This window comes from Akebia trifoliata, chromosome 2, assembly GCF_017979445.1.
Source record: "Akebia trifoliata isolate Shusen 1 chromosome 2, ASM1797944v1, whole genome shotgun sequence".
In the NCBI taxonomy this organism is placed as follows: domain Eukaryota; kingdom Viridiplantae; phylum Streptophyta; class Magnoliopsida; order Ranunculales; family Lardizabalaceae; genus Akebia; species Akebia trifoliata.
In genome coordinates this window covers 1,631,304-1,637,579 of record NC_141376.1, presented here as the reverse complement: position 1 = coordinate 1,637,579, position 6,276 = coordinate 1,631,304, and the positions used below count along the sequence as shown (strand labels likewise).

At 41.4% G+C, this 6,276-nt stretch overlaps 1 pseudogene; it reads left to right on the top strand.

Annotated features, from left to right (window-relative positions):
- Positions 1–4,681: 4,681 nt before the first annotated feature.
- Positions 4,682–5,748, top strand: LOC147408652 (putative CoA ligase CCL5 pseudogene; annotated as a pseudogene).
- Positions 5,749–6,276: the final 528 nt, after the last annotated feature.

The following is a 6,276-nucleotide window of genomic DNA, read 5'->3' as shown; positions in this document are numbered from 1 at the left end:
TTTAGCGATTACAATTCAAGTAGGGTAGAATTCCCCTTCTACTGAAGAAAGCTGGAGTAACTGTGCATAGCGAAAGCCAGCTCTCTACAACCCCAGAGAGAGAGAAAGAGACAGAGAGAGGTGTGTGTGGGGAAGTGCAAACCTGAATCCAATGATGCTAAATGGTTATCCTAGGACAATGATATTACCACACCATTATATTATAAATAACATCATAAATGATTTTATTGCATAATCACGTAATCACTTATGGTGTACGTTCCTAACATAACGATGGCATTGCCTATATCCTAACTCCAATATAATTTAATTCTTTTTGTTGAAGCGCAATTAGTAAACGTTGGTGTATCAATGGAAATTTTCTTAGATAACAACTTCTCTCTTCTTGTTTTTATTGATAACTGGGGTTTGTAAACTTAGTCCGAATAGGAGGACCGGATAAGCCAAGCCGGCAAGACATATGGGTCCCTCCCCTACGACCACACATCGCACTCACTAGGTAAGTGAGGGAACCCCCTCCGGGTTAGATTGAGACTTCTCTTCTAAGATTTTTTACATTCAATTATTGAGAGAGAGAGAGAGAGAGAGAGAGAGAGAGAGAGAGAGAGAGAGAGGAGGTGTGGTGGGGAAGTGCAAACCTGAATCCAATGATGCTAAATGGTTATCCTAGGACAATGATATTACCACACCATTATATTATAAATAACATCATAAATGATTTTATTGCATAATCACGTAATCACTTATGGTGTACGTTCCTAACATAACGATGGCATTGCCTATATCCTAACTCCAATATAATTTAATTCTTTTTGTTGAAGCGCAATTAGTAAAAGTTGGTGTATCAATGGAAATTTTCTTAGATAACAACTTCTCTCTTCTTGTTTTTATTGATAACTGGGGTTTGTAAACTTAGTCCGAATAGGAGGACCGGATAAGCCAAGCCGGCAAGACATATGGGTCCCTCCCCTACGACCACACATCGCACTCACTAGGTAAGTGAGGGAACCCCCTCCGGGTTAGATTGAGACTTCTCTTCTAAGATTTTTTACATTCAATTATTGAGAGAGAGAGAGAGAGAGAGAGAGAGAGAGAGAGAGAGAGAGGGAGGTGTGGGGCGAACTGCGCACCTGAATCCAATGATACTAAATGGTTATCCTAGGACAATGACAAATGGTGTGTATCAATGGAAATTTTCTTAGATAACAACCTCTCTCTTCTTGTTTTTAATGATAATTGGCGTGTGTAAACTTAGTCCAACTACGGGGACCGGATGAGCCAAGCCAACAAGACAGATGGGTCCCTCCCCTACTCCCACATCACACTCACCCGATAAGTGAGGGAACCCCCTCGGGGTTAGGTTGCAACTTCTCTTTTAAGATTTTTTACATTCAATTATTGAGAGAGAGAGAGAGAGAGGTGTGGCGCGAACTGCAAACAGACTCTCATCTGCACCGTTCCCATGTTCCACGTGTACGGTTTCGGATGGTTTACGTGATGTACCTTACTATCGTGCCACCTGTACTCATGGCCCTGATCAATAATGCTGATAGGATTCCTTACTCCTCGAGATACAATTTGGGGTCGTTGAAATGGATAGTATCGGGTGGGGCTCCACTGAGTAAGGAAGTAAGCGATGAGTTCTTGGCGCTGTATCCGAACGTTAAAATACTTCAAGGATATGGATTGACAGAGACAAGTGGGTGCGCTTAACGATCCAGTAGAGGATGGCATCCGGTACGGTTCAGCTGGGTTGCTAGCCGCCTCTTTTGAAGCCAAGATTGTTGACCCAAATAATAGAAATTGAAATGGAAATGGAAATGGAAATGAATCACCTTTTGGCTCCACGGCCCCATACGTCATGAAAGGTAAACAAAACAAAGAGCCTTGCTACAATGACTCGAAATAATGGTGGGAAGTAACACTATGTGTGCAGATAATCATCAACTTTCCTCAAGTGAACAACTCATATCTCGATGAAACATCTATGGTTTTCTGCATACTTCGTGCTCGAGTAGTTTTAACATATTATTGAGAAGAATCATTAGGATCCAAAAAGGTATGGGGATCCTATAAAATAACAACGGTGTCTACGTGGCAATTTTTAGTTGGATTTCAAGACACCTTGGGCTTTTAACTAAGCCGTTCATGCAACCCAAGTTATTTATTCTCCCATCGTAATGGGTGTCACGGGGAAAATGTTACAGGTTAAATTTTTTCTTATTTTAATTACTGTTCTTGCTCGTGATGGTACTAGAATCACTCTAGTCTCAGCCTTTAAACAAACACACACACACAACAGGTTAAGGCAACAGCCCAATTTCTTTACTGCACAGATTAAGGAGTATACAGACTCAGCCCATTGTCTCTCACATGACAATGGAGGTTATTTTTACAGTAATTCTATCAAAACTGCTCGATGACATCATATGACACTTATCCAACATCTAGGGACTAAGTTTACATCAGCCCACATGTGTCCTCTCAATGGAGATGCCACATGTCTCACTAACCAACTCCTCAAGCCACAAGCTTGACACCTGTTATTCTCTAGGAAAACTTCCCTAACCTCCTTGCTAGGTGTCCTCCTTGCATGCAACCACCTTTGCTAGGTGTCCCCCTTGCATGAGAATGCTTCTGCCAAGTGTCCTGCTTGCATGAGATCACCTCTGCCAGGTGTCTTATAGGTATCTGTCCACATGTTTGCACCACATGTGATCTGTGCATGAGACTCCAATAGCCAACCGCCCACATAACTACCCAACTGCCACACTACTCAGTTACAACTACACCTTGCTGCATAGCTTGCTCCGTGGCTACAGCTATGTCTCTCGGGTCATCTCGTGGATACCAGCTATCTCTACGTCAAGCGCCTAGGCTATACGCCTATGCACGCCCCTCGCTGTCCGGCTCGTCTCTAGGGCACACCTACACCATGTACCCTCCCACAAGCTATGCCTCAGCCGATAGCCCGTATGCCCGTGTGCCTACTTCACACGGAGTGCCCCCCCTCAAAGAGTATACTAAGTCTTTTGCCTATTTCCAGAAGGGAACATCATTTCATGGGACCGATCATACTGGGTCATGGGTAGGGTTTGGAGCTCCGACCCAAAGATCCGTTTCTCCCATGTTGCATAGGACATCCCTAGCACTCCCTAGGATCCCTTGCTATCTCCCGGGACCTCTCACGTGTGGCTCATTAACTTAAGCCGTCATCACGTGTAGCCCTCACAGCACGCCGCATGCCCACACGGCTTGTTGCCCTACTCACACGGCTCGCTACCCTGTTCACACGACTTGTTGTTCAACCCACACGGCTCATTGTTTTGCCCACGTAGCTTACTGATGCGTGCAGTATAGCCTCTGACACGCAATCCTTCCGTGCTCACAAGTTAGGGGGCTAACAATGGGCCACATAGACATCGTTCCTATGTATAAAACCAGACATCGTACTGGATAACGACTCTCTTGAGAAAGAGTAGTGATAAAATGACCCCACTATCATGTGCACAGGCTGGATGTGGTTGACGTGGCAAGTGCAAAAACCATAGATCTTCTTATACAAGGAAAAAAATCTGCAGTTTTGTGCACTTGCCACGTCAACCACGTATGTATCAGTTTGCCATTTTATCATTAATCTTTTAGAAAACAAAAGCATCCACGTTACTTAAAATTGGAAAATACTGAAGTGATTGCACTGTATTCACACTACGCTTGCATTGAGGTGCACACATAACCATAGATGCTTTTCACTGATATCTTGATGAAAACCATCTATGATTATGTACGAACCTCCATATTAGCACAATGTGAATCACAATGAATTTCGCAGTCACTCCACCACAACTCATTTAAGTTTAGTAAATAATATGTATGTGGGTCTTCTGCATGTTATAGAGATTTGCCTTTTTAAATTTGAATAATGTTGAAGTGTCCTAGACATTGTACCTCAAACCTTATTTTCCTGACATGGAAGTATATAGGAATTGTATATACTTTTTCACTCATATCTCGATGAAAACATTTATGTTTCCTACACACTTCCATGTCAGGAAAATCAAGTATGAGACTATGAGGTACAATCCTGAGGTCACTCTAGCATGATTCTTTAAATTTGAGACCAAATCGTATGCTCCTAGGATAGAGGATTGATGCCTTCCTTCCACACCTCAACACATACCACGTAAGCAACAATCCAAGAAATTAATGTCGAAAATCTCTCATTTTAAAAATGTCATTGGATTGTGACTTACGTGGCATGTGTTGAGATATGGGAGGAGGGTTTCGATCCTCTCCATCCTATGTGCATATGGTCCAGACTCTCTAGATTTTATGTTCTAAGCTGAACCAATGGATTGCTGCCATTTGTATTGGAAAAAAAACAAGTAACATCCAACCACTTAAACGGTTAAACCACTCATAAATTTTGTCCAAAAAATCTCTCTCCGTTAGTCAATCACTATTGCTTTTTTTTTTTTTTTTTTTTTTAAAAAATACACGTGGCAGCATGCCATTGGTTTATCAGCATAGCACAAAAAATTCAATAAAGATCGCATCATCAAGTATAAAAACCATAATAGCACATCAATCCTTTTGATGTCAATATTAGATTGATGTGTTATAAGTAAAACTTGGTGTATTAATAGAAGTTCTATTAAAAAAAAGAGGTAAAATCCTCTGTTCCCAGGAGTTGACCAAAGAGAAGAATGCTGAAAAATTGAATCTATCAATTATTGACGCATGATTCTATATCGGAGATGACTATATATAGTTCAATACTATGGTTGAGTTGGTAAAAGATTTCGTAAGGTAACTGATTTAGAACCTTCCAACGATTAATTCCATTAATCCAAAACCAAGTTTCTAATTAGATCATTCAATTAATTAGCTGGATTTCCTATCATTCCAGGTTTTGGAAATAATGTGGGGATTCAGTCGCCTCTCTGGTCTCTCCAATCTTGGCATCCGCTAAGGTCATGTTGTCCTCCTCATCCTCTCTCCAAACTACATATTTTTCCCAATTATCTGTCTTTCAGTCATGTCTCTTGGCGCCATAATTATTAATTACCACCACCAATCCGCTCAACACGGCTCGTGAAATCGGTGTCCGAATCTCCGATTCCAGACCGATTCTCGCCTTTACGACTCAATCTCTCCTCCCCAAACTCGCCGATTTTAATGATCTCCCCCATCGTTCTTATTGGAGAAAAAGATAATTCAGATAGCAACGCAAGAATTGTTTCTACACTAGATGAGATGATGAAGAAAGAGCCGACTCAGAACCTAGTGAAACACCGAGTTAACCAAGATGACACAGCGAGTCTTCTGTACTTGTAGGGAACCACAGGTGAGAGCAGAGCAAAGGAGTAGCGTTGTCGTATAGGAGGAACCTCATGGCGATGGTTCAACACGTCGTAACTCAGGTACAGTTATTAAGCGGAAAACAGACTCTCATATGCACCGTTCCCATGTTCCACGTGTACGGTTTCGGATGGTTTGCGGTTGCATTGTTAGCATCTGGATCGACGGTGGTGATGCTATCGAAATTCAATTTGGACGAAATGCTTTCTGCTGTCTCCAAGTATAGCGTGATGTACCTCCTATCGTGCCACCTGTACTCATGGCCCTAATCAATAATGCTGATAGGATTCGATTCTCCTTGAGATACGATTTGGGGTCGTTGAAATGGATGTTATCGATTTTTCTTCAATTAACCACATGGTTTAATTGAAAAATATCTAAATAGTATTTTCCTCAATTTTCAATAAAAAATTAATTTCTCTCCAAAATTATTCATATTTAAAATTTTTCAATAGCATCATTAATTATAATTTAACTCCACTATAATAAAATCCTGACTTCACCCTCTTTATGTCATCATCATACATGACTATTCATATTTAAGTTTTTTAATTATACTATTAATTATAATTTGACTCCACTACAATAAAATCCTGACCCCACCCCTTGTTGGGGCTCAATTGAGGAAGTAAGTAAGCGATGAGTTCTTGGCACTGCATCCGAACGTTAAAATACTTCAAGGATATGGGTTGACAGAGACAAGTGGAGTGGGTGCGCTTAATGATCCGGTAAAGGATGCAATACAGTACGGTTTGCCTGGGTTGCTAGCTAGCCGCCTCTTTTGAAGCCAAGATTCTTGACCCAAATAATGAAAATGGAAATGCAAATGCAAATGCATTGGGGTGAATCACGTGGGTGAGCTTTGGCTCCATGGCCCATACGCCATCAGCCTTGCTACAATGACTCGAAATAATG